Source organism: Salvelinus alpinus, chromosome 2 (assembly GCF_045679555.1).
Source record: "Salvelinus alpinus chromosome 2, SLU_Salpinus.1, whole genome shotgun sequence".
Classification (NCBI taxonomy): domain Eukaryota; kingdom Metazoa; phylum Chordata; class Actinopteri; order Salmoniformes; family Salmonidae; genus Salvelinus; species Salvelinus alpinus.
Window position 1 is genome coordinate 119,894,471 of NC_092087.1, and position 15,132 is coordinate 119,909,602.

The window sequence follows — 15,132 nt, forward strand, 5'->3', positions numbered from 1 at the left end:
ATCAACATCAAAAGAGATATGCATGTAAGTTCAACAACTGTAACAATAACTGAAATAAGACACTATTCAAATATTCAAAGTAACAACACTTTTGTTTTATAATAAAATAAAACTAGTTTGAGAACCAGAGTCAGCAGTTGTGAGACTATGATTGCTGGTGGCTTCAACAGTCTCTTGAGGTTCAGTTTCATTACAGTGCCTATAAAAAGTATTCATGCCCATCTGACGTTTTTCAATTTGTTTACAAACAGGAACAACATTTGATTTATTAGGGGTTTTGACTGATCTACACAAAAATGTCAAAGTGATAAAAAAAGAATAAAATGTAAACATTTAAAAACAAAAAATCTAAGACAAAATGTTAGATAAGTGTTCAACCCCTATGTTATGGCAAGCTTAGTTCAGGGGAAAACATTGACTTCAAAAATCTAATAATAGGTTGCATTGACTCACTCTGTTTGAAATAATAGTGTTCAATATGATTTGTTTAAACAACTACCCCATCTCTGTACTGTACCCCATACACACAACATATCTGTAAGGCCCCTTAGTCATCCTTGCTCAAGTATGTCACTATAGGTGCCTGAGCAATGGAGCAAGTGGAGCAGCTGCATCCCCACATTCGAAATAGGGGTGCAACGTATGTTTTTGCATCACCAGTTCCTTACCAGAAAAGGATCATGATCCCCAATGGGTAAGTTGTAATTTTCAGTGATTAGCAATGTTTTGAGCTAGTCTGTATTAAAAGAGATATGTACATTTTATATATTATATAATAATCTATATATATTTTTTACAACCCCTTCCCGTTGCCTCAAGATTAATGGTTTTGCCCACTGGGAGGTTTTGCTTCCCTCCGGTGCGCGCTACCACAGCCACAAAGTCAAAATTGGTTATAATGTAAACATTTCTTAAAACAAAAATGAGCTTTCAGGTCCTAATTTAAGGTTAGGGTCAGGGCTAGGCATAAGGTTAGCAGTGTGATTAAGGTTTGGGTTGAGATTTAAAATCAGATTTTAAGAAATTATAGTATGAGGCTGGGGTTTATGACTGTGGCTGTGCTAACTAGTGACTGAAATTAGAAAAAGTGTAGTCACCTGCAAATGTAAAACTATATATATATATTTTGTTGTGCTATTACATTTGTGTCGTTGTTTCATGTCCAATGCACTCAGGGTGTTGTTACACATAATTTGTGTACATTTTTTTACAATTGTAACAGTCCTGGCTGAGCCATATATGCTTTGCAGTTACAATGTAGACAAGCTGAGTTTGTAGACACTTATGCGCAAAATGAAAAAGCACAGGATATTTGTACCTCGATAAAACAGCTCGGCTTTGCGTTGTAAGTAATATCGACCAAATAAGCAATTTCTACCCTCGTTGCATCAAAAAATCTCAAATGTATGCTGCTGAGACAAGTTTTAAACATCTTAATGGTGGCATTGTGACAGCGCTTCAAACTAAAAAAAGTCCAGGGGACCCAGTTAAGGTCAACGGCATTATGCAATTTACCAAGTGCCAGGACATTTTAGCCAAGAACCTGGTTGTCACTGCCAGGAGAATGACACTTGGCAGCAAGTGGATCTTCCAGCGAGACAGTAACCCCAAGCACTAATCAAAATCCACAAAGAAATGGTGAATTGACCACAAAATCAACATTTTGCAATGGGCATCTCAGTTTCTGGACTTGAAACCCTAAAAACCTGTGGTTTGAATTGAAGAGGGCAGTCCATAAGAGTAGACAAAGGACATAAAGGATCTGGAAAGATTATATTTGGAGAAATAGTCTAGAATTCCTCCCAACGTGTTCTCTCTTTAAAGGCTCAGTGTATTTAACCTCGCAAGGGGAGTATTCAAAACAGGTAGTTTAAAAGAATACAATTTCCCCAAAAAAATTGCATTCAATATAGCTCAGTATATTTTGCTAACCTTTTTCAAGAGTACCAATAATTATGGACCTGACTGTACAACATCAATCAACTATCAAACGTTGTACCTTTCAACTGCTGCTCCATATAATGTATACAAATAAATATTAATAGCAACTTGGGTGTCAGAGGAAACACTAGGGTGGGATCAGCTCATCTGTAGCTGCAAGGAGTTGAGGAGTGGGGTCCAGTTTCCGTTCAAGGACTGGATTTTGTCTTTGGTGGATGCTGTTTTTTTTCCCATTGTGATGTGGTCTGTGAGGAGGTTAATCCATTGACAAAATAGACTGTTGGATTCTGTTTTTGTAGTTGAGAAATATTGTTTTTTTGGATATATTTAAGGCAATAGAAATGGACTGATGATCTCCAAGAAGGCAGAAGATTGGGGAGAGTGGAATGCTGTGACCCAAAAGGGTGGACAGTTTGTGTATGGTTTCTTTCCAGAATTGTAGGGTGGGTGGACAGAGCCATGTGGCGTGAAAGTAGTTCAATTTTAGTTTTCTCCTTAGCACTAACACACTTGATTCAACTAATCATTAAACCTTTAGTTGGGGAAACACTGCATTCATCTAACATTCTAGTTAAAATGATTTTCAAAACAAATGTAATGAGTAAATGTGCAGAATTTGTCTCTGCTATATATATTTGTGCTCCCTGTAAGTACACTGCTCAAAAAAATAAAGGGAACACTTAAACAACACAATGTAACTCCAAGTCAATCACACTTCTGTGAAATCAAACTGTCCACTTAGGAAGCAACACTGATTGACAATAAATTTCACATGCTGTTGTGCAAATGGAATAGACAACAGGTGGAAATTAGAGGCAATTAGCAAGACACCCCCAATAAAGGAGTGGTTCTGCAGGTGGTGACCACAGACCACTTCTCAGTTCCTATGCTTCCTGGCTGATGTTTTGGTCACTTTTGAATGCTGGCGGTGCTTTTACTCTAGTGGTAGCATGAGACGGAGTCTACAACCCACACAAGTGGCTCAGGTAGTGCAGCTCATCCAGGATGGCACATCAATGCGAGCTGTGGCAAGAAGGTTTGCTGTGTCTGTCAGCGTAGTGTCCAGAGCATGGAGGTGCTACCAGGAGACAGGCCAGTACATCAGGAGACGTGGAGGAGGCCGTAGGAGGGCAACAACCCAGCAGCAGGACCGCTACCTCCGCCTTTGTGCAAGGAGGAGCACTGCCAGAGCCCTGCAAAATGACCTCCAGCAGGCCACAAATGTGCATGTGTCTGCTCAAACGGTCAGAAACAGACTCCATGAGGGTGGTATGAGGGCCCGACGTCCACAGGTGGGGGTTGTGCTTACAGCCCAACACCGTGCAGGACGTTTGGCATTTGCCAGAGAACACCAAGATTGTCAAATTCGCCACTGGCGCCCTGTGCTCTTCACAGATGAAAGCAGGTTCACACTGAGCACATGAGCACATGTGACAGACGTGACAGAGTCTGGAGACGCCGTGGAGAACGTTCTGCTGCCTGCAACATCCTCCAGCATGACCGGTTTGGCGGTGGGTCAGTCATGGTGTGGGGTGGCATTTCTTTGGGGGGCCGCACAGCCCTCCATGTGCTTGCCAGAGGTAGCCTGACTGCCATTAGGTACCGAGATGAGATCCTCAGACCCCTTGTGAGACCATATGCTGGTGCGGTTGGCCCTGGGTTCCTCCTAATGCAAGACAATGCTAGACCTCATGTGGCTGGAGTGTGTCAGCAGTTCCTGCAAGAGGAAGGCATTGATGCTATGGACTGGCCCGCCCGTTCCCCAGACCTGAATCCAATTGAGCACATCTGGGACATCATGTCTCGCTCCATCCACCAACGCCACGTTGCACCACAGACTGTCCAGGAGTTGGCGGATGCTTTAGTCCAGGTCTGGGAGGAGATCCCTCAGGAGACCATCCGCCACCTCATCAGGAGCATGCCCAGGTGTTGTAGGGAGGTCATACAGGCACGTGGAGGCCACACACACTACTGAGCCTCATTTTGACTTGTTTTAAGGACATTACATCAAAGTTGGATCAGCCTGTAGTGTGGTTTTCCACTTGAATTTTGAGTGTGACTCCAAATCCAGACCTCCATGGGTTGATAAATTTGATTTCCATTGATCATTTTTGTGTGATTTTGTTGACAGCACATTCAACTATGTAAAGAAAAAAGTATTTAATAAGAATATTTCATTCATTCAGATCTAGGATGTGTTATTTTAGTGTTCCCTTTATTTTTTTGAGCAGTGTATATTGCACCATCACACTGTATGCTTGAAATAAAATGACTACAACCTTAGAAATAAAACTTTGATTACAATATTGTGTTGTTGACCTTTGTTAAAATTAGTATCAGTATGTAGGATATCTGGTGGCAACCCCAATCATGTAATGTAATCACACACACACACACACACACACACACACACACACACACACACACACACACACACACACACACACACACACACACACACACACACACACACACACACACACACACACACACACACACACACACACACACACACACATGATAACATCTTACAGAACACATACTAACATTCTCAGTTTGGTAACATTTATTTATCAAAAACCTACACTGATTACATTGCTGAATTCGACCATACAATCAAAGTATATCTTGTAGCACTTTTTCACCTATCTGGGATATATTCTGTCTTTATTTTTTATCAATAATGTGTATGTAGTTTAATGTGTGTGTATTGTCACTTTCTACTTGGAAGCCAGTGACATAGAGGAGGAAGAGGGGTCTTCTTAAAGGTGTTTTCCAGGATGAGAATGGAGTGGCCCTTCCTGAGTTGACTCCCCTCGATGAGGTCACAGAGAGCCATCTTCTCTGCCTTGTAGTAGAGACCCACTTTGCCACCTGTTATGTTGGCTATGGTGATGCTGGGTGCGACAGTTTTTCTGGGAGTTGTTTGTTAAGCTAAGAGAACAAGAGAGAGTCATTGGACAGTGCTGAAATAAATGTGGTTGTCAGTATTTGGAGTTTGCATTGAACACTGCTATGAGCAACAATAAACCATGTTTTATGCTGGTGCTGGAACTGAGCTGTGAAATGTGTATGTATATGGACATGTAATTGCTTTATGCTTTGAAATGTCTAATGTGTTATATTCCCATGTTGAATGGCCACAAAACAATAAAATATGAATTGATTTATTTATATGTAGATTCCCTCCCGCTGGATAGGGTTTACATACCAGTATGACTGGTGGTTTTGGCCTGGTTGCCAATGGAAATGTTTCCGCTCACATTGCCTGTTACATTTTGGCCTGATACGTTTTGGCCTGATACGTTTTGGCCTGATATGTTTTGGCCTGATTCAGTAGGACATTTGGCAACACATTGGTTTTTTTTGCAGACGCTTTGGCTGTTGGTATGTGAAGTGACATCAGTTGAAGCACAATCCATTGCTGCAACTATAGAGAGAGGAGAGAAAGAGAGGAGGAGAGAAAGATGGTAATTAAGGGTTAAGTTGATTCAATTCAGTGGTGGAAAAATTACCCAATTGTCATTCTTGAGTAAAAGTAAAGATACCTTAATAGAAAATGACTCAAGTTATCCAGTAAAATACTACTTGAGTAAAAGTCTAAAAGTATTTGGTTTTAAATATACTTAAGTATCAAAAGTAAATGCAATTGCTAAAATATACTTATTTATCAAAGTAAAAGTGTAATTAGTTTCAAATTCCTCATATTAAGCAAACCAGATGGCACCAATTTGTTATTTTACAGATAGCCAGGGGAACACTCCAACACTCAGACAACATTTAAGCAAAGTGTATCTGTGCAATGTATCATTATTAGTCACCATTGCACTAAGTGGCATTGCATGTCTTTTGCGATGTCTTGCTCCTTATGCTCAAGTTCAAGCACAGAACATTCATGAGCAGGCGCAGTACTCAATTAGTATCAATGCTCTAGGTTCCACAGTAACAACAAAGTAGTGCCTAGGATAAATTCTATATAACAGTATGACATTATATCACACGTAACAACTCCTCCCTTCCAGCTATCTTGTATTCCGTCAACATCAAAAGAGATATGCATGTAAATTCAACAACTGTAACAATAACTGAAATAAGGCACTATTCAATTATTAAAACTAACAACACATTTGTTTCACAATAAAATAAAATAAAACTAGCTTGAGAACCAGTCAGTAGTTGTAGGACTCTGAGAAATGGCGGCTTCAACAGTCTCTTGAGGTTCAGTTTCATTACAGTGCCTATAATAAGTATCACACCCCTCTGACTATTTCCCATTTTTTGGGTGTTACAAACAGGAACAACATTTGATTTCATAGGGATTTTGACTGATCTACACAAAATACTCCATTATGGCAAAGTGAATAAAAAAAGAATAAACTGTAAACATTTAAAAACGAAACAATTTGCAACAACATTAGTTTGGTAAAGGACATATTTTCATCGGAAACATTAAGCCCAGTCTACTTGTTGTTTTCAACAAACAGATGTTGTGGCCGTAATTCATCACCATGCAGTGTTCAATGGGAATTGTCCATTTAGAAAATTCCAATGAACAGGCAGATTAAACTAAATCGAACGTCTGTATATTGAAAAGAAGACAGATTTTGGTTTGTAACACTGAAAAAAGTTGTTCAACTCTGCCAAATGAGCCTGTTTCAAATGATCACTATTTGAGAGTAACTGTTCCAGGCAGGAGACGCACATGTCTTCACACTGCAAACTTTTTATTTGGAAAAGTATTATATTATATTATGTTTTTTTAACTTGATATATCTGACCTGTGCCAGGAACAAAGGACTATAAAATCCTGGTGTGTCACGTCGTTCATAATTGAAATGCCCACTGATATTTTCAGCCATTTTGATCATTTAAATTAATAGGCTACCCATTAATTCATGAAGAATATAACTTATAGATGCATACATGGGTCTTCCACTCAGTGTTGAAAAGCAACCTAACATAGGCAATAACATCATTACACTAAAACATATATTTGTAGACATTTTATTAAGAAACGTAGTATCCAAAAATAAGACAAATCTAACAAATGATCAAATGAACAAAAGAAGGCTATGCCATTTCAGTGGAGGCTGCTCTAGATACTGAGATCATAATATTTGGTATCATATTTATACAAGCCTGACAGTATCCCCCATTTCTGAGTATCTTGCTGAGGGGAGAACGCTTATAAAAGTGGCGGGAACGGCACAAATGGAATGTCATCAAACACCTGGAAATCATGTATTAGATGTATTTGATGCCATTCCACTGATTCCGCTTCAGTCGTTACCACCAGCCCGTTCTTCCCAATTAAGGTGCCACCAACCTACTGTGCGTTGTACAGCCCTAGGCTTCTACAGTTAAGCGCATGCTGAGGTTACTGCCTTTTTGAAGATTGTGTTCCATGATATCACATATAATATAATATGTTAAGATTATGAAAATTCACTTTCAGACAAAGTCAGGCGCCCGTGTATGTCACCATAAGGCTGATCTTGTTCCCACACATTTCTCTGTAGCAATTAAGTCTGGGGTCATTGGCATGAGGACAATAGTATGAGGACAACACCTAAAGCATGTATTTTAAATGATGTATTTACCTGTGTGTGTTCTTCCTCGGTGCGGTGGCGCGCTTGAAGGTTGTAGTAATCAGGTGTTCTAGTGCAGAGTGGAGAGACGGCTCTGCTTTTATAGGGTAACGCTGACAGAGAGAGGGAGGGTGGGAAGTTCTCAGCCCAATCCATTCCAGGTAAATGTTATTATTCCAGAGAACTGAAGAGGATGACTCAGTTCCAGAGAAGCTAGGTGGGTGTCACAAGATCAATATATTTGTCAAGCGCTAAAACGTATTATATCTCAAAGGGCCATATCTTTAACTACCCCCTTACAGGTAAATCACTGACTATCAAGGGAGTTTGATAACCTAAAATAATAAGACGATCAGCCTGAGAATGCAAAAAATAGCAACCATGTGAGAGTCACTGAGTTGCTATCTATGTGCAGCAGTTCTCTTGCTCATTAAAACTGATCTCAGGTCAGCTGGTAGCAGGGTCGTAGAATGAAAGTATGTGCAGTGGTTCTTCTGATTGCGTTGGAAGCCGAAGAGGCAGCGGGGTCAGTGGTAGGGTTGGTTGCCACTGTGCTGATGGCTGCAAGTGATGAGGTTGGAGCTCTGGCTGAAGGCTTTGCCACACACCTGGCACACATTGGGCTTCTCACCTGGCATAGGAAAGCAGAGGTAAAGTTCACTATTTTATAAGTGTTAAAGGGGCAGTGCGGTTGTTAGGGTGCTAAATATCCATATTGACGATGGCCGTATTTTCCACATGTATGTACAATAAGCCCACTCTCTGTCTCTCCCACTCTGTCTTTCCATCTCTGATCTGTCCCCACCCCATTCCGTTGTCTACCAAGCCGTCATATCGGTTTAGTCCACCAGGGACCATTCATTGCATTGTGTTAGTAAACAATAGCCAACTATTTGTGTGATTATGTAATTCTGTGTTTTTAGTTAGTTAGTTAGTAAATAAATAATTAAGCCAATTTGTATATCGCTGATTCATCATTTATGCTAGGGTTCGTGCAGATATCTAAGGATTTTGCGACATTCAGAATGAGACTGATAGAAGGTAAACAATTAATTCATGACTGAAATGTAAGAGATATTTATATCTTTAAGAGTTAATTCGGAAAACGGTAACCCGTTAAATAAACTTTTCCGTGGTGTCCTGAGATTGCAAATGAGTTAATTGTTACAGGATTAATGTAATCATTGTAATAACTAAACATAGGTAATCGATTTGATAAAACAATCATCATCACATTAATGATAGCCAAGACATGACATGTGATGTTAGCAAGTTATTGATTTCTAAACCTACATACACACTATATATACAAAACTATGTGGACACCCCTTCCAATTAGTGGATTTAGCTATTTCAGCCACACCGGTTGCTGACAGGTGTATAAAATCGAGCACACCTCCATGCAATCTCCATAGACAAACATGGGCAGTAGAATGACCTTACTGAAGAGCTCAGTGACTTTCAACGTGGCACCATCGTAGGATGCCACTTTTACAACAAGTCAGTTTGTCCAATTTCTGCCCCTGCCCCGGTCAACTAAGTCAATTCAAACTTTATTTGTCACATATGCCTAATAGAACAAGTGTAGACCTTACCATGAAATGCTTACTTACAAGCCCTTTTAACCAACAGTGCAGTTCAAGAAGAGTTAAGAAAATATTTACCAAATTAACTAAATGATACAGAGGCATGTTTTTTTTTTATTCCAACCAAATGTAAATCAAAACTAAAGTTGAACTGACATCTTTTCCCAGTAGGTAGTAATAGCTAGTGACAGTGATGCACAAGCTAGGCCTATTTGAAACATTGGCATCTACTGACAGCATTTACCTGCCAGATTCAGAAGCTCGAAAACCCCATTAGACTTTGTCTAAAGTTTAGAGGGAAAAAACTAAAACGAAACATATTTTTGTTTTTCAGTCAAAGACAATGGTTTCAATATTGGTTACATTTTATTTTTCAGTTTACTAAATTGTTTTCAAATTTGAATTTGAATTTTAGTTTCAATTTTCCTTTACTATAATAACCTTGGAATGGTATGGCCTTATGGAAAGTGAAAAACACATTTTGACTGTGACCTTGACAAAGACCAGATCTCTATTCCCATAGAATACATGTTGACTCTCGTGTATGAATGATGTCTAATGTCATGCGGTAAGGTAAATGTTATTATTCCAGAGAACTGAAGAGGATGACTCAGTTCCAGAGAAGCTAGGTGGGTGTCACAAGATCAATATATTTGTCAAGCGCTAAAACGTATTATATCTCAAAGGGACATATCTTTAACTACCCCCTTACAGGTAAATCACTGACTATCAAGGGAGTTTGATAACCTAAAATAATAAGACGATCAGCCTGAGAATGCAAAAAATAGCAACCATGTGAGAGTCTCTGAGTTGCTATCTATGTGCAGCAGTTCTCTTGCTCATTAAAACTGATCTCAGGTCAGCTGGTAGCAGGGCCGTAGAATGAAAGTATGTGCAGTGGTTCTTCTGATTGCGTTGGAAGCCGAAGAGGCAGCGGGGTCAGTGGTAGGGTTGGTTGCCACTGTGCTGATGGCTGCAAGTGATGAGGTTGGAGCTCTGGCTGAAGGCTTTGCCACACACCTGGCACACATTGGGCTTCTCACCTGGCATAGGAAAGCAGAGGTAAAGTTCACTATTTTACAAGTGTTAAAGGGGCAGTGCGGTTGTTAGGGTGCTAAATATCCATATTGACGATGGCCGTATTTTCCACATGTATGTACAATAAGCCCACTCTCTGTCTCTCCCACTCTGTCTTTCCCGCTCTGATCTGTCCCCACCCCATTCCGTTGTCTACCAAGCCGTCATATCGGTTTAGTCCACCAGGGACCATTCATTGCATTGTGTTAGTAACCAATAACCAACTATTTGTGTGATTATGTAATTCTGTGTTTTTAGTTAGTTAGTTAGTAAATAAATAATTAAGCCAATTTGTATATCGCTGATTCATCATTTATGCTAGGGTTCGTGCAGATATCTAAGGATTTTGCAACATTCAGAATGAGACTCATAGAAGGTAAACAATTAATTAATGACTGAAATGTAAGAGATATTTATATCTTTAAGAGTTAATTTGGAAAACGGTAACCCGTTAAATAAACTTTTCCGTGGTGTCCTGAGATTGCAAATGAGTTAATTGTTACAGGATTAATGTAATCATTGTAATAACTAAACATAGGTAATCGATTTGATAAAACAATCATCATCACATTAATGATAGCCAAGACATGACATGTGATGTTAGCAAGTTATTGATTTCTAAACCTACATACACACTATATATACAAAACTATGTGGACACCCCTTCCAATTAGTGGATTTAGCTATTTCAGCCACACCCGTTGCTGACCGGTGTATAAAATCGAGCACACCTCCATGCAATCTCCATAGACAAACATGGGCAGTAGAATGACCTTACTGAAGAGCTCAGTGACTTTCAACGTGACACCATCGTAGGATGCCACTTTTACAACAAGTCAGTTTGTCCAATTTCTGCCCCTGCCCCGGTCAACTAAGTCAAATCAAACTTTATTTGTCACATATGCCTAATAGAACAAGTGTATACCTTACCGTGAAATGCTTACTTACAAGCCCTTTTAACCAACAGTGCAGTTCAAGAAGAGTTAAGAAAATATTTACCAAATAAAGTAAATGATACGGAGACATGTTTTTTTTGGATTCCAACCAAATGTAAATCAAAACTAAAGTTGAACTGACATCTTTTCCCAGTAGGTAGTAATAGCTAGTGATAGTGATGCACAAGCTGGGCCTATTTGAAACATTGGCATCTACTGACAGCATTTACCTGCCAGATTCAGAAGCTCAAAAACCCCATTAGAAAAAAACTAAAACGAAACATATTTTTGTTTTTCAGTCAAAGACAATCGTTTCAATATTGGTTACATTTTATTTCTCAGTTTACTAAATTGTTTTCAAATTTGAATTTGAATTTTAGTTTCAATTTTCCCTTACTATAATAACCTTGGAATGATATGGCCTTATGGAAAATGAATAACACATTTTGACTGTGACCTTGACAAAGACCAGATCTCTATTCCCATAGAATACATGTTGACTCTCGTGTATGAATGATGTATTTCTTCATGTCAGACTTCTGGTGAAATCAGATTAGCAGGTACGCATGAGCGCTTGAACACTTTTTCCAACACACCTTGCAGCCAAATGTACACTCCTGAAACATGAGAACATAGCATACTATATTGGCTTCATATTTTGTGGGACATTTTATTTATTGGGTTATCACATCCCAAAAGGATGGATTGTTTATATATAGTTTCTTTCCAGAATTGTAGGGTGGGTGGACAGAACCAGGTGGCGTGAAAGTAGTTGTCTGGAGTGTCGTTTAATTAATTCATATTTTAATGAAATATTTTGTATCTGTAATAGTTGTTATGTAGCTTCATCTGTAATTAATAAAGAGTGTTAAGATACAGGAGGTTCTCTGGTGGCGTTTCGTTTTGGGGCTGTGATCCACCCCGTCCTCATCCACCCAGATCTTTCCTGTTTCAGCTAACTTCACTTCTTTGTCGACAGTCAGGACGTAGGACTTGGGGTGACCCTCAGCATACTCTGCCAGGAGGTTGTCCAGCCCATGAAGTGGGGATTCCTCAGGGCAGCTATGTGTATTGTCACTTTCCAGTAACATAGATGCTCTTAGTGAGAAGGCTCTTCTTAAAGGTGTCTTCCAGGATGAGTATGGAGTGGCCCTTCAGGAGTTGAGGGGTCAATGAGGGGTCAATGAGGGGTCAATGAGGTCAATGAGGGGTCAATGAGGGGTCAATGAGGTCAATGAGAGCCATCTTCTCAGAGAGAGAGAGAGAGAGATTTGACAGTGCTGAAAGGAATGTGGTTGTCAGTATTAAGAGTTTGCTGGGAACACTGCTTTGAGCCTCATTATTTTTTATTTTTTATTTATTTTTACGCTGGTGCTGGAACTGATTATAATATCAATGTGTCTTATAATCCCATGGCCACATGGCACTACAATAAAATACACTATATACAAAAGTATGTGGACACCCCTTCAAATGAGTGGATTCGGCTATTTCATTCACACCCTTTGCTGGGTGTATAAAATCGAGAAAACAGCCATGCAATCTCCATAGACAAACATTGGAAGTAGAATAGCCTTACTGAAAAGCTCAGTGACTTTCAACGTGGCACTGTCATAGGATGCCACCTTTCCAGCAAGTCAGTTCGTCAAATTTCTGACCTGCTAGAGCTTCCCAGGTCAACTGCAAGTGCTGTTAGTGTGAAGTGGAAACGTCTAGGAGCAACAATTGTTCAGCCACAAAGTGGTAGGCCACACAAGCTCACAGAACGGGACCGCCAAGTGCTGAAGCATGTAAAAATCATCTTTCCCCGGTTGCAACACTCAATACAGAGTTCCAAACTACCTCCTGGAAGCCACGTCAGCACAATAACTGTTCGTCGGGAGCTTCATAAAATGCGTTTCCATGGCCTGTCTTTCCACTAGATGTTAGAACATTGCTGCAGAGACTTGTTTCCATTCAGCCACAAGAGCATTAGTGAGATCGAGTACTGATGTTGGGCGATTAGTCCTAGCTCGCAGTCGGAGTTCCAATTCATCCCAAAGCTGTTCGATGGGGTTGAGGTCAGGGCTTTGTGCAGGCCAGTCAAGTTCTTCCACACCGATCTCGACAAACCATTTCTGTATGGACCTCACTTTGTGCACAGAGTCATTGTCATGCTGAAACAGGAAAGGGCCTTACCCAAACTGTTACCAAAAAGTTGGAAGCAGAGAATCGTCTCCAATGTCATTGATTGCTGTAGCGTAAAGATTTCCTTTCAGTGGAACTAAGGGGCCTAGCCCGAACCATGAAAAGCAGCACCAGACCATTATTCCTCCACCACCAAACTTTACAGTTGGCATTATGCATTGGGGAAGGTAGCGTTTTCCTGGCATCTGCCAAACCCAGATTCGTCCATTGGACTGCCAGATGGTGAAGTGTGATTCATCACTCCAGAGAACGTGTTTTCACTGCTCCAGAGTCCAATGGTGTCGAGATTTACACCACTACGGCAGACGCTTGGCATTGCGATTGGTGGTCTTAGGCTTGTGTGCGGCTGCTTGGCCATGGAAACCCATTTCATGAAGCTCCGGACAAACAGTTCCTTTGCTGTCATTGCTTCCAAAGGAAGTTTGGAACTCAGTAGTTCCGTTGTTGCTCCTAGACGTTTTAACATGGACGACCCATGTTAAAAAACTCGTAGGCGTCTATTTACCACCACAGACAGATGGTGGCACAAAGACCACACTCAACCAACTCAATAAGGCCTTAAGCAAACAAGAAAATGCTCACCCAGAAGCGGCGCTCCTAGTGGCCAGGGACTTTAATGCAGGCAAACTTAAATCAGTTTTTCCTAATTTTTACAAATTAGTGCAACCAGAGGAAAACATTTTTACTCCACACACAGAGATGCATACAAAGCTCTCCCCCGCCCTCCATTTGTCAAATCTGACCATAATTATATTCTCCTGATTCCTGCTTATAAGCAAAAACTAAAGCAGGAAGTACCAGTGACTCGCTCAATATGGAAGTTGTCAGATGGCGTGGATGCTACGCTCCAGGACTGTTTTGCTAGCACAGACAGCTACACCATCGAGAGCATCCTGACCGGTTGAGGGTAGAGCGTACGGCCCAGTACATTACTGGGGCCAAGCTTCCTGCAATCCAGGACCTATATAATAGGAGGTGTCAGAGGAAAGCCCATAAAATTGTCAGAGACTCCAGTCACCCAAGTCATAGACTGTTTTCTCTGCTACCGCACGGCAAGCGGTACCGGAGCGCCAAGTCTAGGACCAAAAGGCTCCTTTAACAGCTTCTACCCCCAAGCCATAAGACTGCTGAACAATTAATCAAATCGGCAACGGACTTTAACATTGCCCCCTCCTTTGATTTTAGACACTGCTGTTACTCGCTGTCTATTATCTATGCACTCACTTCACCCCTACCTACATGTACAAATTACCTCGAACCTGTACCCCCCGCACACTGACTCAGTACCGGTACCCCCTGTATATAGTCTCGGTATTGTTATGTTATTGTGTTATTTTAGTTTATTTGGTAAATATTTTCTTAACTCTTCTTGAACTGCACTGTTGGTAAAGGGCTTGTAAGTAAGCATTTCTACACAAGGTCTAAACCTGTTCTATTCGGCGCATGTGACATAAAGTTTGATTTGATTTGACTTAGTTGACCGGGGCAGGGGAAGAAATTGGACAAACTGACTTGTTGTAAAAGTGGCATCCTACGATGGTGTCACGTTGAAAGTCACTGAGCTCTTCAGTAAGGTCATTCTACTGCCCATGTGTGTCTATGGAGATTGCATGGAGGTGTGCTCGATTTTATACACCGGTCAGCAACGGGTGTGGCTGAAATAGCTAAATCCACTAATTGGAAGGGGTGTCCACATAGTTTTGTATATATAGTGTGTATGTAGGTTTAGAAATCAATAACTTGCTAACATCACATGTCATGTCTTGGCTATCATTAATGTGATGATGATTGTTTTATCAAATCGATTACCTATGTTTA

At 40.5% G+C, this 15,132-nt stretch overlaps 1 long non-coding RNA gene across 1 annotated transcript; it reads right to left on the bottom strand.

Annotated features, from left to right (window-relative positions):
* Positions 1–4,489: 4,489 nt before the first annotated feature.
* On the bottom strand, positions 4,490–7,675 carry LOC139568505 (uncharacterized). Its single transcript, XR_011673619.1, has 3 exons — positions 7,542–7,675; positions 5,153–5,371; positions 4,490–4,875 (listed from the first exon to the last, which is right to left on the bottom strand). It is a non-coding gene; the product is annotated as an uncharacterized lncRNA (long non-coding RNA).
* Positions 7,676–15,132: the final 7,457 nt, after the last annotated feature.